General features: G+C 48.6%; 1 pseudogene; it reads right to left on the bottom strand.

Moving 5' to 3' along the window:
- Positions 1–992: 992 nt before the first annotated feature.
- Positions 993–26,026, bottom strand: LOC113880073 (annotated as a pseudogene).
- Positions 26,027–27,427: the final 1,401 nt, after the last annotated feature.

Raw genomic sequence — 27,427 nt, 5'->3', positions numbered from 1 at the left:
GGCTCTGTTTCAGGCCAAGGAGAGGCAAAGAAGAGGCACTTGTGCAGGACGCAGTGGAGCCTGTGGGCACGTTCCACAGCTCTGATTCCTCGCCATGGGGGCTTTGCTCTCCTGCTTTCTTTTGGGCCCCAGGGCGGTGTCCTTACAGATTCACGGTCTCCTTGACATCTCAAGGCCAAGTCCTGAGTCGCATCCCAGTCCCGAGTGGCAGAGGGCTGGGAATACCCAAGCTCAAGGCCTGAAAAGATCCCAGGGGGACAGCCGGGCCCCAGGGGGTGGCAGGGCAGAGGATGAGGGTGGCTGCCCACAGAGGGCCCCACAGCAGCACTGAAAGGAGAGCAGTGATACCTTAGCTCACACAGGGACGCTGCCCAGCCTGGCACTCAGAGACGTTATGGCCAGCATCTCTGGGGATGCAGGAAGCCCCGTGAGTGACACCATGCCACCCAGGCCGTGTGGTGGGCACTGCTGACCATGGCCTCGGTTTTCATTCTGGTTCCAACTGTCCCTCCAAGGGCTGATGGGCTCCTCTTCTGAATGGCACAGATATTTTCTTTATGTGGGTGAAAGCATCCCTGCTTGTTTCTGTCAGCCCTGTTGTTGCTCATCATGTGTTTTCCTCTTTACAACCTGTGCTTGCTGCTCTGCCAGTTTAACTTAGGAGCAGCCCTTATTTTCTGCATTTCTAGTTGTCAGCGTTCACTGGGGCTTTCCAGGTGGTGCTAGGGGTAAAGATGCTGCCTGCCCATGCAACAGATAACAAGAGATGTGGGTTCGATCCATGGGTCGAGAAGATGCCCTGGAGGAGGGCGTGGCAACCCACTCAGTATTCTTGCCTGGAGAATCCCATGGACAGAGGAGCTAGTGGGCTACAGTCCCTGGGGTCGCAGTGTCAGACACGACTGAAGCAGGTTAGCACACACTCAGGTTTTAGTTCAGCCACTCGGGTGTGTCCGACTCTTTGTCACTCCATGGACTGCAGCACTCCAGGCTTTCCTGTCCTTCACTATCTCCTGGAATTTGCTCCAACTCATGTCTATTGAATCATCATGCTGTAGAACCATCTCATTCTGGTGGCATCCACCAGAGAGGTGGCTGGAGCTTGGCAAAGTGCCTGGTCCCGCTGCGTGGGTGTGAACCTGCCCTCACCACTCCCTGACCGTGTGACCGTCACCGTGTCCTCCTCTGTAAATCGGGAGGGGGCAGCACCTGCTTGGGAAGGGGCACACACAGCATCGGTATATAATCAATGCACCATCCATCTCAGTGTTGTATTTATTAATAATAAGGATCACATTTAATAACCTGCTCCTTTTTCTCTCTTGTCACTTAACTGTGCTCCAGATCACATCTGCTTTACTTAACCCTGTAAATCCCACACCCAGCACAAACAAGACTCAACAAATTTGTGGCTGAAGAGGCAGGAACATACCCTGTCTTCAAGGAGATGAAGCCAAGGGAGATGAGGGCCTAATGATAACCCTGTGTGATGAGGGGACCCCAGGAGGACCTGCGTGGCTGTGGGGTGGGGTGGGGGCATGGGCAGAACCCTTGATGAGCTCCTGGGGATGGAGAAGGTGGTAGGAAGGAGGGCAGGTTGTTCCTTGTGGGATGTCCACAGATTGTACTTCACCCCTCACTGATGAGCACTTAGTCAGTTTCCAAACACGTGTCACTGTTAGGAGGAAACAATCATTGCCCAGCTCCTGCTCAATCAATTTCGTACAATATGTTTCTAGCATTGGAGTACAATCATCTGCTTTATTCATTCCATGCTCCATCCATCCACCTATCCAGCCAGCCATCTCTTCATCCATCCATCCACTCACTAATCAATCCATCCATCGACTCATTAGCTCATCTGATCATCTCAGACCCATTGAGAAGACAGACACCTCTTCTGCTCCTGCTCCCAGGAGGACTCCCAGTGAGAGTGACTGGAGCCTCGTGGGGACAATGGAGGAGACACAGAAGGGACATGCCTGCAGGCCCTCCTCCCTCTGAACAGTGAAGCACCCACCTGGTCCTAATGCCTCCTTGCTGGGGTTTTCAGGCTGGCCCTTTTCCTTCTTGCGAAACAAGCAGCTAATGGAGGACTTGATTGATGCCCTTTTTCTTTGGGGCTTTGTGCAGCGAGTCCTGCCTGCTGGTTCTGCTGCTGGGGTTGTTCCCGGGGTTGTCCTGAGAGCCTGTCGAGCTTTAGGGAGAGAAAAGGACCTTTAACTGGCACCCTCGTGCAAACACACACCACTCCACAAGAGCTACTGATAGAAACGGGCACCCAGCAACACCCGCGCCTCAACCTTGCAGCAGAGAGTGGAGTCTCCTTCACCAAACACACTCCACACGAGCAATGCAGGCTCTGAGACACAGACAACCACCCCAGGAATTTGAGATTCTCTGCTTCAAGCTCTCACCCGAGGAGGGCTTGACTCCAGGAAAGCTGGTGCAGAGGGCACTCCGACCCTCCATCAGGGTCGCTGCTCGGCAGGTGAAAATGCTCCAGGAGAAGGCAAGCTCCCCTGCTCTGGGCAGTTCCCCCCGCCTCCTGCAGGGTGACTGTCCCCAGCCGTGGCGGGAGAGCAACAGTCACCGTGCAGGTCTGCTGGCCAAGTGACCACATGTGTCCTCCATCAAGTGCTGCCTGGCTCAGGACTGGAGCTCAGGTGGTAGTCTCAATGAGGACAGTGTCAGTCAAAGGAAGGGACAGAGTCTCCTGAGAGGAGACCCCTGAGGAAAAGGGAGGGACCCTCAAGAGCGAACCTGAGAGGCACGGGGTCGTCACTGTCAGAAACGTGCCCTGGGCCGGGCAGACCTCTACCAATATCAGGAAGAAAGCTACCACAAGAGCCAATATGTAGAGAAGGACGTTTTCTAAAATCATTGAGGTCACTGAGCTCTTCTTCCCCAGCACCTGAAGTTCACCACTAAACACAGGCACTGAACCCAATGGTATTTCTTTAAAATCATCCTTGCAACTCTTTCAAGACAAGAGGCACAGGGCTCCTGAAACTGATGATGCGCACACAGGCCGCTTACTTGTGGGTGTCCCTGATATCCTCGTGGGTGGCTATGCGCAGCGCCCCCGTGTGCAGGCGGTCCAGCCGAAGGGACTGCAGCGAGGTGGGGGGTCGAGGTTTCACATTTGATGGCAGTCTTGTCATCTCCTACCTCTTCCCGTAAAGCTGGCAGCTGAGGGAGTGAGGTAAGTGTCAAATTGGCTAACAATAGACTGTTTTGAAAATGGCAGTCACACAGGCATTACATTATAACCAGAAACTTATTTGAAAATCTATTAGCTATGCTTTCCCCCAAGTACAAAACCCCCCCCTTGTTGTAGCTTAATGCCATCTTAAAGGACAGTCTTGTTCAAGAGAAGCAGGGCTATGGGACAGCGAGAGCATCCGACTGAATGCAGAGACCCTGGATGGGAGCCTCCCTGCAGCCGGGCTCCACCCTCCCTGGAATCCAGCGACCAGATGGCCCTGCCGGGCAGGACAGCAGAGTGACACCGGCACCGTGGACCCTGCATGGCATGAACTGCCCTGATGAAAGGACTGTGCTCATTGCCAGATGCTGCTCAGAAGCACCACAGCTAGAGTATGAAACCTCTCAGCAAAGCCGACCAGACCTTGCTGTTTGAAGGAGAAAAAGATACAGCTTGTGCCACCACCCAAGATCATTTGTAGTGATGATGCAGGTTACTGGAACCCATGACAATAAGAGAAACACAGAAAAGGTACCTAACCCCTCCACGCGAACACCATGTGCCTGGATCGTATTTCTCAGTAACATACAGACTCGGGGCTACCCACTGAAGTACTTACATGCAGTTCGAGTGTCATTCGCTCACAGTGGTTTCCATAAAGCACCCCTGGGTCTTCACTAAGAGATGGTCTTGTATCACCCTAGAGGGGTGAGAGGTTCAAAAGGGAGGAGATATATGGGTACCTATGGCTGATTCTTGTTAATGTTTGACAGAAAAGAAAATTCTGTAAAGCAGTTAACTTTCAACTAAAAAATAAACTAATTTTTTAAAAAAGAGATGATCTCTCCTGGACTCCCAGCTTTTCCACTGGTCCTGGATGTGAGGACAAAGACAGTGGTGGTAACAGTGTGGGGAACAGATTAACCCCTCAGGGTCCAGACAGGTCTCACTGATACATCTGGGTGTGTGGTTAAGCCAGGGGAGGTTTTAGGAGATATTCATGGCATGTATTTTTATAAACAATGAGTGTGTTGTTTTAACCAACTAACCTGTGCCTTTTTAGTGGGATTCTGTAAAGAATACTGATCCCGTGCAGTCCCACGGGAGCTTGGTGACAACAAAGTGACTTAGTGCAAAATACAGATGAACTCGTTTAACAGCAGCTTGATAAACTGGGCCCCCTCCCCTGAGGTCTAACAAGAACCCTTAGACAATAGAAGGCTACAAAGGCTAGAAATTATCCACATGGAACTGAACAGTGATCGATCTCAAATTCAAGTTAAAATAAGCATCTATAAAAATCAGAAAACAGCAACAAACAGAGCAGGGAAGTGACACACCTGGGTTGACTATGGACTCAGTGGAGACAAACACCTGCCTCAAAGTCAGGGACTGAGGCCAGCCCCTTCCTCCTGAGGAAGGCCTCTGGGTCTGCAGCCTGGCCACCCTCCCCCAGGATGGGAGCTGCCCCACTGGTGCCCACGTGGCCAGGCTGGGCAGCGCCATGTCCACTTAACAGGAGGGCAAAGCAGGCCACACAGCAAGCGAGCGGCACACCCAGGTCACCAACCCCAGGGGGACGGCGCTGCTCTGCTGTGCCCAGCAGAAGGACTCCCGGGCACTGAGCTGCCTGAACTGGAGAGCGGCCACCGCAGTCCTGTGGGAAGGCCCAGGGGTGCTTGGTCAATGGGCTGGGAGCAGGACAGGGACAAGGAAGGCCATCCCTTGGGGCACTGGACTCCAACAACAGGAGCTCATCCAAGTGACCCGAGGGAAGAGGCAGTGAGCTCCCTCCTGATGCTCCCTCCATCAGGGATGCTGTGATGGACATGAGAGCCTCTGGAAGAAAGCGGGCTGGACGGCACAACATTTAAGTGTCCAGACTCTGATCAGACCAGTCCGCACGGCGCTGCTGGGTGTGAGAGCCTGGGCAGGGTGCCTGGCCTCGCTAAGCCTCAGTGTCTATCTATGTCTGCTGAATGGGGATAGAAGCAGCCTGGACCTCACCTGGGGATGAGATGACAGACTCAGAAAGCATGTGCCCAGAGCACAGAGTCTCCTGCACACTGCTACCCACCATCATTAAATTGGCTTCCCACAAATCTATCATCTATGGCTCTGATTCAGTCATTTCTTATAAGAAAACACTAAGCGGAAATTCCATGGTGGTCCAGAGGTTACGACTTGGCACTTTCACTGCTGGGACACTGGTCTGATCCCTGCTTGGGGAACTAAGATCCCATAAGCTGTGCAGCATGGCCAAAAACATAAGTAAAGAACATTTTAAAAATAATAAATAATACTATGTCTATTATAAACAAGCATGAGATGATGAGAAGGCAAACAAGTGGGAGAAAGGCAAACTGTTACAATTGTCCCAACGAATGACCTATTTCCAACAGAACCATCAGCACATTTTAAGTGGTGGGTGAGTTTTATTACTTCCATTAAAACGTCAATTATTCACCAGGACATAACCACACAGTGTTCATTCATGTTAAATAATAAGGACTCTTTAGTACTTCACAGAGAAACCAAGGCCTGCTAAATTACTAGTTTACCTTTCGACGCTGCTTCTTTAAATCACTAGGCTGATGGATTCATGCAAAGAAATGAAGATAAACCAGATTTATTGCGACTTTGAAGCTAAAATTTCAAGAATCTGTAGAGGCAAATACAGTAAAGCAAAAATGATGGCAAACATGTAAGTGACATGAAGATTTAGAGAACATGTGACTGGAAGCAGAACATTTTTTTTTTTTTTTTTTGACCACAGAAGTTAAATAAGCTATTCAAGATTTACTAGAGAAACACTATAAATTATTACTCAGGAATAATACCACTCTATTACAACATCATGATTTATTAAAGCACAGCATTCTGTACAACAAAGGGCCTTAACAGTTATCTATTCTCAGCCAAATTTCTCTATAAGTTAGTTTCTCTTATTAAAAAACATGTTATACTTTAAATTAGTATTTTAACTGATGAGGAACTTACCATGATACCTAGTTTAACATTGAACAAATCTAACCACCTATTGGACATTAATGTAAAATCCTGATATAGAATTTGATTTAAAACTTCTCACAATAAATTCATTAAAGCAAGCTCCCTGTGAAAATATGTAAGAATGAAAGCTAGCATAATAGCAGGTGCAGTCTTTACATTTTATTAACCATAGATGATACTTTTTAAATGAGTCTAACATAGACATTAACTGTGCAAAAGCTGATGAGATTTCCAGAAATACAAGCACCAACACAGAAAGGATATTGTGTCAGTTCAGTTCAGTACAGTCGCTCAGTCGTGTCCGACTCTTTGTGACCCCATGAATCGCAGCATGCCAGGCCCCCCTGTCCATCACCAACTCTCGGAGTTCAACCAAACTCATGTCCATCGAGTCCGTGATGCCATCCAGCCATCTCATCCTCTGTCGTCCCCTTCTCCTCCTGCCCCTAATCCCTCCCAGCATCAGAGTCTTTTCCAATGAGTCAACTCTTCACTTGAGGTGGCCAAAGTACTGGAGTTTCAGCTTTAGCATCAGTCCTTCCAATCAACACCCAGGACTGATCTCCTTTAGAATGGACTGGTTGCATCTCCTTGCAGTCCAAGGGACTCACTCTCAAGAGTCTTCTCCAACACCACAGCTCAAAAGCATCAATTCTTCGGCGCTCTGCTTTCTTCACAGTCCAACTTTCATATCCATACATGACCAATGGAAAAACCATAGCCTTGACTAGATGCACCTTTGTTGGCAAAGTAATGTCTCTGCTTTTTAATACCTATCCAGGTTGGTCATTAACTTTCCTTCTAAGGAGTAAGCGTCTTTTTAATTTCATGGCTGCAATCACCACCTGCCGTGATTTTGGAGCCCCCCCCCCCCAAAAAAAAAGTCTGACACTGTTTCCCCATCTTTTTCCCATAAAGTGATGGGACCAGATGCCATGGTCTTAGTTTTCTGAATGGTGAGCTTTAAGCCAACTGTTTCACTCTCCTTTTTCACTTTCATTAAGAGGCTTTCTAGTTCCTCTTCACTTTCTGCCATAAGGGTGGTGTCATCTGCGTATCTAAAAGTCCATTAATTCTACACTTAAGAGGATCATTTCTTTATGTAAGCACAATCTCATTTATGAATTACACATAATATATAGTTTAGGATCCATCTACATTATGCTTATAACTGCATGCTGCTGCTGCTAAGTCGCTTCAGTCCTGTCTGACTCTGTGTGACCCCATGGGCTGCATCCTACCAGGCTCCTCCGTCCATGGGATTTTCCAGGCAAGAGTACTGGAGTGGATTGCCATTGCCTTCTCCTGTAACTGCATAGTGATACACCAATTCAAATTAATGCTATGGGGGAAAAACACCATTTAATGAGACATGAAGACAAAGCACAAACCCGACTAAGGGGACTCACGCTGTGGACCACAGCACTGCTATGACCAGAGGAAGTGGGGGGACGGTGGAGGGGAGATAGATGGGTAGATGGAGGGGAGATGGCCCTCGGGGGCTGGAGGGGGGGGGGTCTGGATTGATGACGACTAAGCAGACAACAGGATGAGACAGGAAATCAAATCCAATGATGAAAGCAGACACACCGTCAGAGAACTCCAACAGCAAGGAAGACATCCAGAACTGTTCTTTTCCAAATACTCGGAAAGAAATCAAGCATGAAACCACAGAGAAATCATCAAAGAATTTTAAATATCAGCTAATTAGCCAATGATGCCAATTATAAAAACAGTGTCAAAAGACCACAAAATGGACTAGTTACCACTTCACAGGCCTCTAAAATGATTCACGGTTAATTTAATTATAAGCTGACTAACAATGCAGCTAACATGAAATGGGTGGTAACAGAAAAAAGAGATAATACAAGTCCAGTTACAAAGCAGAGTGTTCTACACGTGATTTTATGGGGTAAACAGCAATGCACTCACAACACCTAAGCTAAACACACAAGAAAGCTGGAACATGTGCTTTAGAGCTGCACACTCTGTCACCAAAAGCCCTAGCTTGTCATCCCAGTTTTAGACTCGGAAAAGTGAGGCAGCACGATGTCTTCCCTGGGGCCCTGGGGCACTGGGCTTTTAACCAGGTTTCACATGCAGAGCTGGCCTGAGTGCGTGGCCAGGTCCATCAGCAAGCAGACCAGTGTAGATTCTTGGTTTTGTCCCACCGCGTGCCCTGCACCCTGTAGCCAGGCATCCCTAATGGAAAATGTGCTGCATGGCTTTCCCATGCCATGAGAGCTGCCTATAGTTACTTTCACAAAGCTGTCTGCTCCCTGAGAACAGAAACTTCCCTGCAGCTGCTGTGCCCAGCACAGGCCAGGCCCAACGTTACAGAGGCAGGCTCTGGATGAGTTCATGATGACGTGCTAAGTTAGTGGTCCAAATATCAAGACTAATTTATTGCTGTGCCATTGTGGAATGATTAAAGACTAGGCAGTTTAAAAACTTTTAAACCTCTGAGTGTAGCAAATGTACTTGATTTTCTTCTGGGTATAAAGAGAAAAAACAAACAAACAAAAAAACCAATTTTCTGGGGGAGGGATGCAGCAGGGAGGAGGCAGACACATACCAGAGTCATGATGCCCAGCCAGTCTCACTCCTGTGCCGGGCTGTGCCACCTCCTTTTGGGCTTGGGCAGGAGCAGACAGGAGCCAGTATGCAAGGAGGCGGGAAGCAGGTTGAGGGAGCTCACTGATTTAAAACGACGGAGGCTGCCTAAGCTCCCCCTGCCCTCCCTGCTCTCAGTCTCCTCGGCCCTCTGCTCCGTGTTCTCCTCTTCTTCGATCAACCTAAAATAGAATAAACCCCGTCACCTGCCTTTGTCAGCAGAGGAACCTGTCTGGACAATAAATTTGGGCTGGCATTCTGTGTCATGATTAGCAAATTCCAGAAACAGTTGCTCAATTAATATCTCTGCCAAAAGGTTCTACGTTTCCTCTTTTTAATATTCTCAAACTTAGAATAACTTAGCGTTGAGTCTTACAAACTGTCCTTGATCATTCACACTTGATTTCACTTATTTACTCTAACATTCTGAAGGGGCCCTGGTGGTGACTCTTTCTGTGAGGAGATACTTCAGGTTGACAACCCTTACCTCCCCTGCTCTCAGGGCAGAGATGCACGTCAGTGCCTCAAGTCTTTTCCACTGGGAATCGGGAACTCTGTATAATCAAAACAGCAATTCATGAACAAGCTGCAGTTTCCAAACACAAGTCTCCAGACCAGATGAAGTGCTGAGTTGATCTTTTTTTTTTTTTTAAGGTTGTGTATATACAAACACATCACTTGATGAAGTTCTCCACCAGCTTTGTGTGAGTTTCTGGATCCATGTCAATGTGCTGCATTAACCTAGAATTCACAGTTGCTGCTCTTCTCCCCTAATGTGTGGTGGATGATTTTATATAGCATTTTAAATACAAGATTATGCAAATAAAATGATTTTCAAATTAAAATACAAGATTCTTACAGGAAGTAAACTCTCCAGCTTCACTTCTATTTATACATCTTGAAAGGTTTTCACTGTGGATAACAAGTTGATGGACAGAATTTACCATTTACATCAAGTCAACTTGCCGCATAAGGAAAAATCACTTTTACCTGACAACTTTCTGTAAAGTAAAAATATTAATATATAACCGTTCCATACTTCCTGCAGGGACGTGGAAAGACCATCTTTCTGAGCTCGTCTGTGCTCAAACACAGCCCACAAAGAGGTTTGTCTTGGCGTCAAATGGGCAGGCGGCACCACCTGCGTTTGCTGGTTGTCCCGTTCACCACCTGCCTTTCCCCCGGAGCCCCGCGCTCAGCCAACAGGAATGGGCACCTCGGCCTGGGCTGACGTGACGAGAACAGTCTGAGCAGCAGCTCTGCCTGGTCCTGTGCAGTGTCACCGGCCTGCGGCCACTCTGAACGTGGACTCGGGACACGGGCATAGCTGTGCGGGTGTGGCACCAGGCAGGCCTCGGGGCCCCCAGCCACCTGGCTGCACCCAGACCCAAGGCCCCCTGCTCACCACGAGGCAGGCCTTTGGATTCTATCCTGTTTTGAAAATTGTTATAACTGCCAAGATGGTGTCTAAAGAAAACATCTTAAATATACTGATGAGATGAGAAAAACTCAAACACATGTCCTTGGACCACTGTCTTACAACAAGCCAATCTTCACACTGCATTAAGTTAAAAAGGAAAATGCAGATCTGAGTGGGAAGTTGCCAACCCCAAAACCCCAGCTTTCCCCAGGTGGCTTTTCACCAGAACGTGGGGGGCTCCGAGGGATACAGGAGGGTGCACGGGCCGCAGGGGACACCGCCTCGGCACCTCACCCACCTTGGGGCTCAGAGCTGAGGGGGACACCCCACAATGCCCCCCCACAGAGTGCTGACAGCACACCGTGGACAGAATGCCCTGGCTCACCAAGCTCGATAATCAAGGGCAATCTCAAAACTGAAAATTCTTGAAGCAGACCTGAGGTCAGGTTTCTTACTACGGAACACTCAGACGTCCCTAGAAGACAGCTCCTCAGAGAAACCGAGTTTCTGGGGAGCCGAGTTTGCCATCACCCACTAGATCTCTTCATTGATGGTGTCCAGCTGCTCCTGCAGCATCACAGTCAGAGTCTCGGCATCGGCCTGCCTGCTGGGTGACAGCTGAGCGACCGAGCTGAAGAAGGTGACCCTGTTGCCCTCACCGTCAGACATTCCCTCGTCACTCTGGAATGCTTGGGTCACGTCGGCCAGCACACTGGCTTGCTGCGCGTGCTCCCAGTCCTGCTCCTTCAGGGTGTGCATCTGGGCACGAGAGGACCACGTCTTGTCAGCGACATTCAGAGCCGTCAAGTCTATCAGGAACTGAGCCCAATTTTACATGGAAGCCCTGACTGTGGATAAATGGCCATGCTCATGAGACACTGCCATCTCTTAAGCGAGCAGGACTGAAGAAACGGGCAGGGGGAGAATCCAGTTCCTAGATGGCCTGGTGACACCCAGGACGGCAGGCAATCCTATGAGGTTATTCACAAGGGTGGGCTGATGGAGTCAGAGACAGAAACTGAAAATTACAAAAATACGTCCATGCCTCCATCAGCCAGGCTGGAGGAAAATAAGAAAAAAAAAAACCCTTCAGCTCGGCAGCCACTGGGTCCCTATCAGCGGTCATCTCTGGTACCAGTTCACCAGAGAGTGCCATCCTCTCAGGCTTCCAGCCCTCCATTTCCCAGGCTGGTCTGAACACCCACAGACAGGAGCGAGCAGGGGCAGCCAGGAGACAGGAGGGCCAGCCCCCCCCCCCCACCCCCCCGTGGCTCTCCTCTCGGGGCACAGGCCCTCGGGCTGTTCTGGGGGACGGCCCCTCACACCACAAGGGAGGCTCTGTCATCAGAGACACATGGAAGAGTTCCCGCGGGGCCCCGTGCTGCCCTCCGGCTCTCACACCTCACACCCTTCTCTCTGCAAATGTCCCCCCTGCCACACTGTCACCCAGGTCCTGCCTTCTTTCCCAGACATGACCTCAAAGGAACTGAGGGGCAGCCTCGAAGTGCTGGCTTGCTGGCTCCCTGTTCCCTGTGGCCAGTGCCCTCGCCTCCTGTCTTTGTCACGACCCCACTCCAGGGCTGGGCTACCCACTTCGCTGGCTCCAGGACCACCTGCCATCATTCCTGCTCCACTCCAGCGAACCAGCTGCGTATGGGTTCACCCCCATCAGCCCGGTCAGCACGTCCTCTCCCTTCTCTTGCCTTCCAATAGCACAAGGGGAACCAGCAGATTCCTCCTCCGGGGCTCCCTGCAACACCCACTGTGGGTCTCTGAAAGCTCCCTGGGAGCGGCCTCTACAGTCCCCTCCCCACCCAGTCTCTAGCTCTCTGCCAGCAGGCGGTGGGTGTGCCCCACTCTGCAGGGCAGCTCCCTGGGGGTTCGAGGAACCCATGTTACCAAGCCCCCTCCCCTCCTTGCCCTCCCCCATGCCCGCCCCAGCATGTCTTTCCCTGGGCTCCAGGCCCTGCCCTCCCTGGGGTTATTCCTCAGTCCCTTGCACCCCTTCTCAACCTTGGAATGCAGGGTGCCCCACAGCTTTACCCTTGCACCCCATCTCTCTCCACCGGCACCCGCCTGGTGACTTTACTGTGCTCGTGGCTTTCAATGCCATCTGTATGCCCACAACCCCAAGTCCACCCTGAGCTGAGTGAGTTCTCTCCCGGATGCAGGACGGAACACTCAGCTGCTCTCCTGACATGTTCCCTGGGACACCCCATGGGCTCATCCACCTCAACAGGGCTGAGGCCCGGCTCTTAGCTTCCCATCCCGGCAGCCCTCCTCACCTCAGGAAACAGGCTCTGGCCTCGAGCTGCTCAGGCCTGAGCCCGGGCTCCTCCCTGATGTGGCCTGCTCTCTCCCTTGTCCCCACTGGTTGACACGACCCTTTTTCTATTTCCAAGTGGCTACTTCTCTTCCTGCCTCCGGGTCTCTGGTTCAAGGTCACCCTCCTGGTGTCATCTTGCTGGCCACCCTGTTCACACACAATCGTCCCCTCCTCCTCGGACAACTCGGGCACTCTGATCTTTCCCTGCTCATTACTGTTCGACAGGCTACGCGGGTTTAAAAAGGGGTCCACAAATTCTTCCATCCTCCTCCCTTCAAGAGGCAGAAGGGGCAACTCCTGCTCAGCCCCTGAGCAAGGCAGGACTTCGCAGCTCACTCTCACAAACAGAAGTGAAGGTGTGCGGCCTCAAGACCAGGGTGCAAAAGGCCCCGGGCAAAACCCCACGCTCTCGCACTCAGAGGGTGTTCCAGGGAAAGCCAGGCCATGGGAAAGCCACACGGCAGGGACCTGAGCCTGTCCCTTGCAGCCAGGTGAGTCTGAAAGCCTGCCATCCAGCCCTGGGGGGCCTTCCCGTGTCTGTGCCCTCAGGAGGCCCTGAACCAGGCCTGCCTGCTACAATGCACAGGCACTGTGGACTGTAAGCTGCTCCCTGGGAAGTCACTAAGCTTTGCAATGATTCGTTACATAGCAGTGGATAAAGAACACACACAGTTTTTAATTCACTGCTGGAGTCCTACTTCTGACCATGTCTGGTCCAAACTAACTGCTCACTGAATATGGAAGGTCAAAACACAGACATGTATGAACAAATACATGCCATGAATGAGGTGAAAATATAAAAGCACTTAAACTTCCAATGAGAATTCTTCTCACTATAAGCTGATGGATATGTGTATCCATTTACTCATAGGATGATTTCAAAACTATGCTAATTAGTACCATGCTGGGCCTCACAGTAGGCCACAAGTTATCCAAATTGGTTATTTTAAGAAAAAAAAAAAGCATGCTTTAAAAGTAAACTCTTAGCCAGAAAAAGGAAAATGGGAAGACATAAAGCGACCTATCAGCACTTTGTTCCAAACCGACCTCAGGAGCACAGTGTGAGGGGGCAGGTGCCTCACAAGGTGCCCACCAGGGACGGGAAGGGGGCAGCGGGGTCCTTGCTTCTGGTGGCTCATCATGCAGCGCTGCCAGCTGGCCTTTCTGGAGGCATCGCAGCACTGCCCCATCTCCTGAGTAGTCTGCCGGCCAGTCTGCCACCAGGAACTTGAGGTCCAGGGCACTGCCCAAGTGGGGTAGGCTGAAACACATGGCAAAGAGCAGTGCTGTTAGCAGAAAAGAGAGCTGACTCTGTCAGTCAAGCCAGAGCCTGTCCATTTGGAAGATTGGCAATTTCACAGCAAAAGGGCCCCCGGGAGGACACTGCCCTCCTGGCTCCAACAGCAACAGGCCGCCTGCTGCTCTGCAGACACTCAGGGCTCATCCCCAGCAGCTGGAAAACTCCCGTATGTAGGGAAGGCAGTGCTGACTTGAGGTTGTGGAGCTGACTAGGACAGCATCGGCTGTCTGGGGCTGGGTCCCAGGGTGGGGCCTGCACCTTCTCTGCTTTCCCCTTGGCACCCCACCTCCCCTTTGGCCTGCACCTTCTCTGACCTCCGTCTCCCGTGTGAAGTCCGTGGATCACAATCACCGGTCTGCCTGGAACACTGTCTGCACTGCTCTCAGTGTTTTTAAAGGTGCCACAGACAACCCGCAGCAGAAAGGCCTCGGACCCACAGCTCAGAGCTGAACACCACTGGTGTCTCCCATTAAAACAGAGGTGAGCGTGTCACCGGACTCTGGGCTGAACAAGGCCCAGCACAGATGCTCAGGCCCTGAGCACTAAGGCCTGGGCCTGCAGGTGCCAGGAGCTCACTCAGCAGGGGCCTGCTGAGAGGCAGGGTGGCCCCGACTTGACTGTGAGCCACCTGCACTGCAGGACTGCCCGGGCTCTGCTCAGTCTTGTCCCTGGGAAGAGGGTGGTGCCTTCACGTGCAGGAGTCCCTAAACCCGGGAGACAGGGCCCTCCTCCGAGGAAAGGACACCCCATACGTTTGCAGAGTGGCCAGGTTCAACCACCAGCTCAGCTGGCTCGGGGTCACATGCTGCTCTGATCGACGGTTTTGCGAGGAACACTGTGTTGCACAGGAGATGGAAGTCTGGAATCTCCCGGAGCCACACCTGTCTTCCCTCCTGTCTCCCCTCCCTCCTGACAGAACTGTTCCCTTCTCTACTCCACTTCCACCCAAGGGTCTGGGGCCAGACCACACTTGGGAACTGGGTAGGGGGTATGACACAGTCCCACTGTGGACTGTGGACCCTCAAGGGTTCTCTGAGGGCCACAGAGGCCTCCGGGTTGGGTTGCACCCCAACCATCACCTCCTAGTCCCCTCGTGGGGTTCAGCCTCCATCTCTTTCCCCCTCATCACCCGAAGCTCTATCTCCCCAGAGAAGGTCTCAGAGACAAGGTGACCAATTCCTCTGGGAAGCCCCACCAAATATGCCATGCCTGCCCTGCCTGTGAGCTGGGTTTTCAGTCCCCACTCCCTTTCTCCTGAGCCAGCATAGTGCCCCCCACCCAGCCCACAGTGCCCGCAAGCCCCACTCCGAAGCCCCACCTGTGCTGCTACGTCACTGTCGTGACCCCTCGAGAGCTGCCTCCTGGAGACACCCCTCCCTCGCACCAGCCGCTGGGGCCCACTGCCTTCAGAGCACAGCGGGCCCTCCTGCCCCGTGGCTGCTTCCTCTTCTTGTCTCTCACACTCACTGACACACAGGGGACTGGTGACCAGGCCCTAGGCTTCTCCATCTGAGCCCCCAAACCATGCCAGGCCTCGGGTCCTGGCACCAGGGCCCTCCTCGTTACCCCAAAACCCCCAAGAGCAGGAGGCCATGTCCACCTCCTCTTTCCCCACTGTCTACACAGTCTGCCTCACACTCACCTTGTCCACTCCAGGAGCAGGGGTTCCCCACTTCTGATAGCACCAGCCTCTCACCTTGAGGGAGCTCTACCGGCAAGTCCAGCCAAGTCCCCTATCCGTTCTGCAGGGCACATGCTCTCCTTGAACTCCACCCACTGTGGTTTCGGACTCCACCTCCCAGTTTCTGGCTCTGCCTTTGTCTCAAATGATATCCCCTTACTCTAGAAGAAGGCTGGGTTGAGGCCCTGGACTGTGAGGATCCCCTAAGTACACAAACACAGAAATATGCGTATGGACTCCAAACTGTCTCCTAAGTCAGGCTTCAAGCAGTAGTCGATTTCCTACAGATGAGTGAATGTCACCAGTTAAGCACTTAATAACCTTTGCTAAAGTTTCTCTCTCACTTGTGACCATTTTCCGTGAAGAAGCCAAAGAAACATTTAAATACTTAATAAGAATTACCGCCCCTCAAACAATGAGTAAGAAAAAATCACGATGCTCAGTAATCTGCTCGCCTCATTCACAAGCCAGGTGATTCCTCCCACTGCAGTCAACGGCAAGTCATGTCTCAGTCTCCATTCATGTAAAAAAGACTACAGGTCATTAACCTTCTGCAACTTTTCAGAAACATCAGTGTCACAGTCTGTCAGGCCCCTCAAATGAATACACCCAAATATCAACTGGTCGCCCCCACACTTCCAAATCTCTGCCTGTGGTTTTGAGTGTTGTCAATACTGTGACTACCACTCCATGGTACCAAGTTTGATCCTAAGGAACGATGCTTGTCTCTTCCCTCTCGCTGGCCATGAAGCTACAGGCTCCTTGAGGTGCAACTATGAGCAACACCCAGTCTTACTGTCCACACATCAGACAGGTCCTTGTCACACTCAACAGCGCTGAGGGGAGCTGCCTGGGGGAGCAGCCTACCCATAGTGGAAGGGAGCCCCTCGCACTCTCGTCTGGTCCAGTTCAGCTCTCAGGGTTTCCAGGTTTACAATCAGCTGGTCCTAAGAAACAGCAAATGACACAGCCTGCACCGCTTGCTTTCCTGATGTAAAATGACTTGCACCAAAATGTGCAGAACAGGTTACGTGAGTAGGTATCAACTCTGAACATTTTAATTCTGAGAAAATGTTCTCTAAGAGTCCCTAGAAAATATAAACATTCAGAACAATATTCACCCATAAACCATAATGAGGAGGAAGTTCCATCTCAGGGGTAGAAAAGGTTTCTCTGGAGGAAACATGGCAAGCCATTAACAACGATGAAGTCTGTAGAGAGAAGCTGGACTTCAGGTGGGGGTTCGGGTCAGGGGCACATGACTCACTCTATTGCCCTCACTCCTCTCGTTGCTTTAAACGGTCTCCATGGAGCTCACCTGCATTCCTGGGCATTCCTCACATTCATTCCTCTACAGCCCACTTCACTTCCTCATGGAGTAAAGCAAGTCAAACGGGCCAAGTTTCCGAGTCACTCAACTCAACCTGGCATCTCTGTGCTGTCAGTCATGGCAGTCACTCGCCTCGTGCAGCCCCTGAGCACGTGAGACAGGCTGGTGAAACACTCGATGTGGAAATCACACAGAAGATTTCAAGACTCACAGTGAAAGAAGGATGTCAAGTACCCCTTTGGGTTTTAGGAAGTTTTAGATGGTGTAGGTGGCTCGTATTATCTTTCTGATGCACAGCACAGTCCACGTGAAAGGCTCACGCTTTGTCTCAGCTTTTGGGTGATCCCAGAAAAGATTACTCAGAATTCTGAACCACACATAATGGCTACACACTCTAGATCCAACTATAATGCAAACACATTCAGTGTTCAAAACCAGAAATACTATACATGTTACAGCAGTGGATTAGCCATAAGGAAAATGTAACTTGACTTCTGCTAGGCATCTGCTCAAACTCATGTCCATTGAGTTGGTGTTGCCATCCAACCATGTCATCCTCTGTCATCTACTCTCTTCCTGCCTTCAATCTTTCCCAGCATCAGGGTCTTTTCCAATATGAAAATTCATATTAAAAAACTGGAAATAATTACCTCAAGCAATTTTTAAATGTATTAACAAAGTTGGCAAGGCTGTGTTTTATAAAATGAGCATCAATTTCAAGGTTTGAAAAGCTGTTTTAGAACCTACTGTATAAAAAACAATGGAGAGAAGACAGAAGAAAGATCTATTTGAGATTGGCTTTGTGTTAAAAATTGCTGAGACTAATTGATGGGTCATGGGTATTTATCATACTACTCCATCCACTTTTGTGCGTGTTTGAAAATTTCCATTGTAATACATTTAAAAACAGTTTATTTTCTGTTAGAACAGTCTTCTCCAGCAACACAATATGAAAGCATCAGTTCTTCAGGGCTCAGCCTTCTTTATGGTCCAATTCTCACACCCATCCATGACTACTGGAAAAATCATAGCTTTGACTATATGGATCTTTGTCAGCAAAGTGATGTCTGTACTTTTCATATGCTATGTTTGTCATATCTTTCCAAGGTGCAAGCATTTTTTAATCTCATGGCTGCAGTCACCATCTGCAGTGATTTTTGAGCCCAAGGAAAGAAAACCTGTCACAGCTTCCACAATAAGGCATCAGCATTCAAAGATTTTTAAAGCAAAACAAAAGTTGGCTTTGAATTGGCTTAGTCATAAACAGCATCCTGATCTCAACAGACTCTGAACAGCAATTCTGAAAGTAAGGAAGAGCACCTCTGATCAGGAGCCATTGAGCTCTCTGCCTAAGCGGGGAGGGCGCCTCACCGTGGGTCTCACGATGGGAGTCAGAACCACTGCCCCCTGGGAGCCCGCCTGTGAGGCTCTGCAGTCCGGGCCCAAGAACACAGGCATAGTGGGGACAGTACTGACACGTGAGGATGGACCTGGGATCCCCACTCCATTTCCTGAATAGTCTGTATCGCCCTGTGGCCAATCTTTCCAGGAAACCTCTCTCAGGACTCGGTGATGGGAGCCTCCACCATCACCCTTTCCTGACGCGCCTTCTGTCACAGCGCAACTACGGTTTTCCTCCTGCCTAGCAGCAGCCATCCTACACACACACAGTGTCTGGACCAGCGGTTTGACATGTGGAAGTCCAGCGCCATGTCCGAGGCAAGCAGGCTCCACACCTGGGCGCCATGCCTTCAGTTTCATGGGCCCCGGGCTGGCACCCGCAGGTGTGTCTGAGGGGCAGTCGTGAAGTCCACCTGTATCTCAAGCAGCTCCCAGACTGGCTGGTCAGAGCAACAAGCAGCCTCTTTGAACGTGGGGATGCCCTGGCCCCTGCCCAACACCTATGGGCGACCACCTCTGGCCCTGCTCCCAAGGAGGTGGGTGCCCGGATCAGCAGATGGGGCCACACATGCACACACTCAGCAGCAGGGAAGGGAGCGCTGGCTCCCACCCAAGCCGTGTCTCCCACTCAGACGCCACCTCCCCATCAGCACAGGCACTCACTGCAGCTCCTTGTTCTTCTCCTCCAGTTGGGCCTCCATCTGGCACAGCCTATTCTCAAAGCTGCCATGACTCTCTCCTGCTTGTCGGCCAAGAACAGCATCAGCTCCGCTCGAAACGACCCTGTCCTGACGGCACGCGAGCTGTGACTGCAGGAGCAGCAAGAGGACCATGCTCTGTGTGGACCACGGCCCCGGTTCGTGGGAGGCATGCCCACATGCCTGCTCACGCAGACTGTGCAGCTTTGTGTGTGACGCGTGGCTCACGGAGGGTGCTGGTGACGGGCTCATGAGAGGAGACGTGCTCCCCCCTGCCCCGGGCCCCACAACCGCGGCTGCTGCACCCCCTCCTTTGACTGCCTGTGGCAAGCCAGTGCAGGCAGCAGGCAGCGCCAAGTGTGGGACGCACAAGGCACACATTCTACCTTTCTAAGCTGGGAAGGAAGTTCGAACCGTTTAGCCTCCTTAGTGGCAGAGCTTCTGGAAGACAAAAAGTCGGACTACAAGGCCAACCGGGGACGGACAGCAGAGATGCCAGCGGGGGAGGAGAAACCAAGCCTGGAGAGGAAGATCACAGGCAGAAGGGCGCCCCCTGGCGGTTGTTAGTGACCCTGCTCTGGGAGGGTCTGCGAGCACCCGACACCGCCCGCCGACCACCAACGGACGGCCCCTCAGCTGCTCACTGAGCTCCGGGCAACGCTCCCAACAGCCGCACCAGCACAACCCCGGCCCAAATCTCCATCCCCAGCCAGTGCCCACCGGCAGTGCGGGGCAACACTTTCCCACCAGAAGGACAGGGTGGCTGACTAGCTGGCTGGCTGGCAGTGGGGACGATTCCTGTAGCAGTGCCACATCCCAGGGATGTTTCTCATAAATCATGACCCCCACAGACACGACCGCCAGAAACATCATGATTCCACATGGTCACACAGCTCGGGCCTGAGGATCTGAGGGTGAGAAAATGACACTGGACTTGTCTGACCGCTGGTATCACTGTCACACATCACTTCAAGGAGCGGAACCTCAGAAAACTAGAGAAGATGGCCAGGCAAGCTGCCTCAGAAGAGCCCACACAGCATGCTCCCATCTCTCTGAGAGAATGGGCTCCACAGATGTCACCAGACTCGTCTGAGGGAATCAGGAGGAAATTTCAGCATTCAACAGGCAGGTGGAAGCGGGGATGAACTGGGAGACTGGGGTTGACATATATACAGTACTGATACTACACATAAAGTCAATGAGTAAGGACCTAGTGTACTGCACAGGGAAGTCTACTCAGTGCTCTGTGGTGAAGTAAATGGGCAGGAAATCTAAAAGAGAGGCAGATACATAGATAGATAGATAGATGACTGATTCACTTTGCTGTACAGCAGAAATTGACACAGCAGTTTAAAGCCACTATACACCAATAAATGAATGAATGGATGAATGAATTTTTACAAAAGGAGCACAGTGGGCCCCTTAGAACTTGTGGAAAGAAGGAGTCCACACCCAGGGTGCAGCACAGTGCCAGGGCTGCCCTCATGTTGGTCCACTGCCAACGGACTGCCTGGACCAGGCCTCTTCTACCCCAGAGACTTCGATGCAGAGGTGGGGAGGCAGCTAGTTGTGGTCTCTCCAGTGCTCTGCTCTTACTCACGCAGCCATGCCAAGGCTGAGATCACTGGGAGAAGAAGGGACCCACAGTCCACCTCAGGACAACAGACACGACCGCCGTCACTCACTTTGCGGATGTCCCACTGCAGTTTCACGTTCACATCCTTGGACTTGAGGAGATCCTTCCTGGCTGTGTCCAGGTCCTTCTCCAGCTCTGAAACGTGGAAAGAGAGGGCTGCCAGGCGTTCCTTAAACTGGATCTCCTCCTGTGACTGCTTGTCTATAACTTCCTGAGTGCGATCACCTTAGTCAGTTCTTCCTCGTGGCTTAGAGAGCTGTAGGAGGGTCTCTAAGGGGGAAAGGAAGCCTTAGCCTTGTTTTGAGAGGGAAGGAACACAGCACTTCCAGGCAATCGGTGAGGTCAAAACAAGGCACTAAATCCAGGATGGATGGGTAGCTGGTACCTTCTCGTCCAGGGCCTTGTGGTGCTCAAACAGCAATTTCAGCGCCCTGAGCACCTCCACCTCGCTGGTCATGCTAGCTGGGGACTGTGCCTGCTGCTTTCCTGCTGTAATCCGGAGCGACAGCATGTACCGGGCAACCAGTAACCCCAGGTGCTCCAACAGCAGCTTCAGGGCAGGGCCAAAGGAGCACTTTCAACCTCATGCTTGACTTCAGGGACGATAACTCCTTTCAGACTCATGTTACAGCTGGAAACATGCTAAGGCACGTTGGAATCCCGCCAGTTCTGTCTAAAGTTAAGAGTGGACTTCCCCAGAGGCCCGGTAGTTAAGACTCCACCCTTCTGCAGGGGTCATGGGTTTTAATCCCTGATTGGGGAACTAAGATCCCACGCAAAGTGTAGCATGGACAAAAATGTAAGTTGAGAACTCCCCTCTCAAATGTACTAAAATTACATTAGCTCTCATCATAAATTTGAAGTAAGGTATGAGAATCACGAACTGATCCACCCTAGTCTTCTCAGTGGGAAAATGTGAAAAATGACTTGAAAATCAGACAGAGTTTATAGATAGCAACACGGAGGCTAGCAGTGACCCACGTGGGGCAAATGTCAACACGTGAGAATCCCCGTACTGACCCTGGTGTTGCTTCTTTCTGCTTTCAGTTCAGCAATTTCTTCTTCTTTTTTTAATAAGCTGCTCCCTGCATATTTTGAGTTCTACACTAGGAGTTGAAAACTCCTAGAAAACAGTTAAAGGAGAAACTAAATGCAAACATAAATTAAAAAGAGAGCAAGACTGTGAAGACTGACCCTGTCAAGTCTCTCCAGGCTCCACACAAAGGATCTCCTTGCCCCTCCAGAGAAGAGGGGGTCCACTGACCCAAAGACCACACAGACCACCACAACTCAGACTGGCCTTTGGCCTCCACCTCGACCTGGCAGGCACGTGGCAGGGGAGAACCCGGAATCCAAGCCTGCCTTCTCAAGACCCAGGGACGTCTGAGAAGCTTTCCAAAACATAAACCTAACAACAAAGTGAATAAAGAGATTCTTAAATGAGACACAGATCAATGACCTAGAGCCACTGGGGAGAGTGAAGAATAAAGGGAAGGCCTACAAGGCCACCAAGTTTTGGAGTATTCCTCTGGGACAAAGGCGGATGGCACCCCAAGGCCATCTGTTAGCCTGACTCCACTGAAGCCACCCAGTCATTCAGTCAACTGGTTAAATTGTTAAATTTATGTTATATGTATTTTACCACAGTTTACATGAACGCAGAGCCGTCGACGTGGTGAACTTAAGCTGAACCACATGGAGTCTTTCGTTCTTCTATTTTTCTTTGCAGAAATAGAAAGATCCTGGACTACGTATCCCCTACTACATACTGAGTGTCCAGCACCCAGAACAGTGCCCAGCACTTGTAAGAGGCATGTAGTAGACATGTGAAGCTATAAGGGTGTATGTCATACACGTAAGCAGAAGGTCCCCATCATTAAAATACTGGACACATTGCTCTGTGGTTTGCAAGATGGGAGACATTAATGGGCTTAGCCTTTCTACTTCAAGGACTGACTCTCTAGCTGGAACCTCATGCCCCAGAGACTCCTCCAGCCAGTGTATTCTTTCTTTGGAAGAAGGGAGACTTTAAGGGGCCTAGCCTTTCTGCTTCAAGGACTAACCTGATAGCTCAGTCCACGTGCCCCCGTGACTCCTCCAGCCAGTGTTTCCCTTCTTGTGGGGCCCCCGCCCATCCTCCATGCAACACCTGCACAACCTCTTACAAGGTAAACTGCTGGGGTCGATCCTGCCCACTAAGGCCAAAACTCCCTGGCCGGCAGGGCCCACAACTATGCTAACAAAATGAAACACAACCCCAACGCTTCACTGGGTGAGGGCCAATCCGATGGGCATAGTCCCTGGCTGCTCTCACCTTGTTGAAGTCCTTTAATGGACTGTAACCTGGTGGTCTAGAGTCAACGATAAGAAGGTAAAGGAGAGAAGAGGCTGATATTCCTTGATTTATGCAGCAAGCCAATAAAGCCCCTGAGACGGGACTTGCTCTGTTCACAGAGGCCTCAGGTGCCCTCTCGATGGAGTGAAGATGGAGAGCACCTTCTCGAGAGGGTCTTAGAAGCCCGGGTAGGAAAGTGTACTCAGAGTGCCTCTGTGCTCCAAGGGATCAACCTAAAAAAGAGAGAGAGAGAAATACACGAGGACCAGAGCTCTGATGGAGCAAAGGTGTTTTAATCAACATGGTGTGGGCATATATACTGTCTTACAAGGTAGTTATTCTCAGCAAAGATAAAAATTCCAGACTTACAAAACATAGTTGATCCATATTAAAGGGAGAGAGAGTTGTATACAATCACTTTTACCGTATGGTTCACAGGAAGGAAGAGGGTACTTATCACTGTATAGAAAAACTAATGAAGGAAATGCCTGGATTCTTTAGCCCATGGGAGAGGCTTTCCTTGGAGCAGAGAATTCCTGACAGTTCCAAAACAGCACCAGGAAACCTCCTGTTAAATGCTTCCTGACAATTCCCTCTATTTTATTATATTTTAAAAAAAAGGTCTTGATCAAATGAGTTTAGTTAGTATTAACCAACCTAATAGAAAGGCGACGGTAAACAACAAATATAATTATCAAGACAATCACCAAAGCTACAGTTCCAGACCCGATACTGTGGGTAATACTTTGAAACCATCCTCGTGGGTCTAGCCCAGGTAATTTGTTCAGCTAAAGTTTCCAAATTAGGGGCAGAGGGCAGATTTTTAGAAAAAGTTTTAAAGATTTTCTTTTATAGTAATTGTACATTCAGAGAGGCATTATCACTTATATTTTGTAAATGTGATTTGTTTCCAGTTGTAGGCACTATGATTGAAATGAACAGGAATAACACAAAATTGAGTAGCTTAAAGAAATAGAGGAGTTAATACAAGTATATAGTTTGCAATTAATACAAGTTGCAGAACGTAAAAGTCTTATTAAATTGTAAATTTTCTATGGCTATAACAAAATGAAGTGGGACACAGGCCTGTATAAAATATGACTGATTGTAGCGAAAGAAATAGTTACTATGACGACTGGTCCCTATGAAATGTCCGGTCCAAGTTCCAAGTTCTTCTGTGCTCTGATGCTCGCAGCAAGTTTCCAAATGGCCCATTGTTCAGGCCCACTCTGTTTATCGAGGACGATCTTAGGAGGAGGTGGGGCTAATCCACAGTCAAGCCATTCAAGAAGTCCTTTGTCATAGTAATGTTCCATTGTAGTGTCAGTGACCTTCCATATCACACACAGTGTTGTTAATATCATCTGAGCAGTCAGATAACCACATACCATGGGGTCCCCAATCAACAACTGTATGATTAGCCATAAACATTGATTTTCTTGATTTGGTTTGATGTTTGTCCCAAGGAATGGGAGTATAAGTAAAGTTTTTATAAGTAAAGCCTTTGCATAAAGTTCTTTGTTCTTTCCCTAATTCTTTACCTAAAGTTTCAGTAATATAAACATGGTTTACAGACAACGAAAGGGCAGTAAATAATCCAAGCAGTGTCGGAAAGTCTTCTTTTGGAGGCAGGACGAAAGCCCAAATTTGTCGACTGACGTTTATGCACAATTTTGCTGGGCCCATGTACAAGGGAAGGACTTCATAGCCTAAAGAAATATTAATGAGTTTTCTTTCCTGCCCAGGGTGTGAGGGCCCTTTCATGTACTAGGGAGAAAGCATATGTATAGAGTCATTAGTTGAAATGATTGGTCCTCTCTCCATCCATCTGACCACTTGTAATAGAGGGGAGTTGGGTGTTAGTCCAAGCTTGAGCAGGGGGAGGTACAGGCCAAAAGACTGAGCGTTGCCAGGAGAATGTATTCAGGACTCAGAGGCAACCCCTGTTGAGAGACCAAATTTTCAGCTTGATTAGTAGGATTTTTATTTGTCTCCAAGTGAGGAGATCATCGGGGTGATGCCGCCGAGGGCGGTGCTTTCTGGAGATCTTTGGAGCAGACATAGCCCGTATTGGAATTTCTTCTTCCTGGGGTTCTTGTTTCATCTCCATTTTGAATGCTGGGGGCCCCCTTGGGTTGAATCCTAAGAAGAGGTTAAAAAATTTAAAACAAATAAAGCTGTATTAACAATAGTTATAGGTTTAGAAAATATGTTAGAACCTAGTAAAGTCTGCTTTAGATAAGGAAGACAGTAGTGTACCTGTGTATTCCCCTTTAAAAATTTTTTTTATTTGTAACTTTAGTGTGTGATGTGTTTGTTTTGACTATGTCTTGTGTCTGTGGATTATAAGGAATACCTGTAATATGTATTTATTGATAGGTATTACAAGTTTATGAGGATCAGAGCCAATTAGAGTTTTAGTCCTAATTCTTCCATTGATGATTAGAGCAATTAACTCAAGGTCAGGTGTAAGTGACTTTATTTCCATAAAATGGGTATAGATCCATTTTACTGGGTGTTCTTGTTGGGCAATAAGTCCTGTGGGAGAATGAGAGGGGAGTATAAACAATTCTAGAGGTAAATCTATTTTGATGCCAGTAAGAAATTGTTTTTGTAATTTATTTTGCATCAGAGTTCTCGTGCCTCTTGAGAAAGTGAACAAAGGCTATTTAAATCAGGATCTCCTTTTAAAGTACTAAATAGGTTATTCAGTTGATAATTAGCAATGCCTAAAGAAGGTCTAATCCAATTAATATCACCTAAGAGCTTTTGAAAATCATTTAAGGTTGATAATTTATCAGCACGGAGCTGAGTTAGTTGGGGAGTAATGCGTTGCCTATTAACAACGAACCCTAAGTAATAGTAAGGTGTAGAGGTTTGAATTTTTTCAGGGGCAATGATTAATCTAGAGTTTTTAAAGCATGGTTGAGCTATATCAAACATGTGTTCAGTGTTTAAGATAGATGGAGCCGAAAACAATATATCATCCATATAGTGAATAACAAGAAAGTTAGGAAATTGCTTTCTCACAGGCTCAAGGGTTTTGGCTATGTAGTACTGACACATGGTGGGAGAATTCATCATCTCTTGTGGCAGTACCGTCTATTGGTACCGTTTATGAGGTTTAATATGATTAGGATAAGAGAGAGAGAAAGCAAATCTCTCTTGGTCTAAAGGGTGTAAAGGTGTATTAAAAAAGCAATCTTGTCCTGCTTGCAATGCACCCATAGGTTTCATAGATGCACTAACTTTTCTAAGGTCTGTTAGGAGACGCCATTTGTTAGATTTCTTTTTTTTTTTTAAGACAAAAATAGAGTTCCAAGGAGAACAAGATTCTTCAATATGTTTTAATTCTAGTTGTGCATCTATAAGTTCCTTAGCCGCCTGTAATTTCTCTTTCCTGAGGGGCCACTGCTCTGTCCAAATAGGCTCGTCATTCTTCCAAGTTATCTTAATAATTGTATTGTTTGTTAAATGAGCAGTGGCCCCCAGGGAAAATGTGGAATGTATATCTGAGTATGTCATATCTTATATCTTTTTATTAAAAGCATATATCTCACTTTTCCTTAGCAACTATGAAGTGTCTTGTATATTAGCATTTTATAGATTGGTGAATATATTTATTACATATAAATATGTATTTATATATATATATCAATATATTATACATTATAAAATATATTTATTAATAGTTTAAAATCTCTTTAGTTTTAAGAAAAACTTTTTGTAAGAGGAAGTTAATGTTTAGTAATTAATGTTTTTATTTTATTTGGAAATGACCTAGCTATTTAATAAACTTTTATTATTTAGTTTAGTACAAATCTAGAAATTTAAGTTATTCCAATCCTAAGAGACTATTTTAGATTATAATAATAGATTATTCTATTAAAAATATAATTACTTTTAATAGTTTATCTAAAAGTTTTTATCTCATTTATATATTTTTATATATATATATAGAGAGAGTTACCTTTTTGTTGACAAATTTAGTTTACCTTAAACCTAGGCATAATAAAAGTATTATATAATGCTGATGACTTAAGACATGTCTTAATTAGATTAGCAAACAGTTATATTTAAATTATATTCATATTTAAATAATTATATATATTTAATATTTTTCAGTTCACGTGAATTTGAATTTAAATAGAGCTCATTAACTTCATAGTATCTAAAAACAAAGCTGGTATACCATCGATGGCAGCACTGCCAGATGTTGAGGGTTTCAGGTAAAAGATGGAATTTGTCTCAGGTTTTTGCTGAAAGGGACCCGGGGGGTCCCTGCTTGGAGTTTTCTGGAATAGGTTTTCTTTCATTGTCAGATTTAGACTTACAATCTTTGGCCCAATGCATTCCTGTACTGTAGCCAGGGCAGATTTTTGGAGGTTTTTTAATCTTATATATTTTTCTTTTCTTTTTTTTTTTTTTTAAGCTTTCTTAGGGCCATCCCTTTTTAAATGGTTCTTA

This window comes from Bos indicus x Bos taurus, chromosome 21 (assembly GCF_003369695.1).
Source record: "Bos indicus x Bos taurus breed Angus x Brahman F1 hybrid chromosome 21, Bos_hybrid_MaternalHap_v2.0, whole genome shotgun sequence".
Classification (NCBI taxonomy): domain Eukaryota; kingdom Metazoa; phylum Chordata; class Mammalia; order Artiodactyla; family Bovidae; genus Bos; species Bos indicus x Bos taurus.
This window is presented reverse-complemented; position numbering and strand designations above follow the sequence as displayed.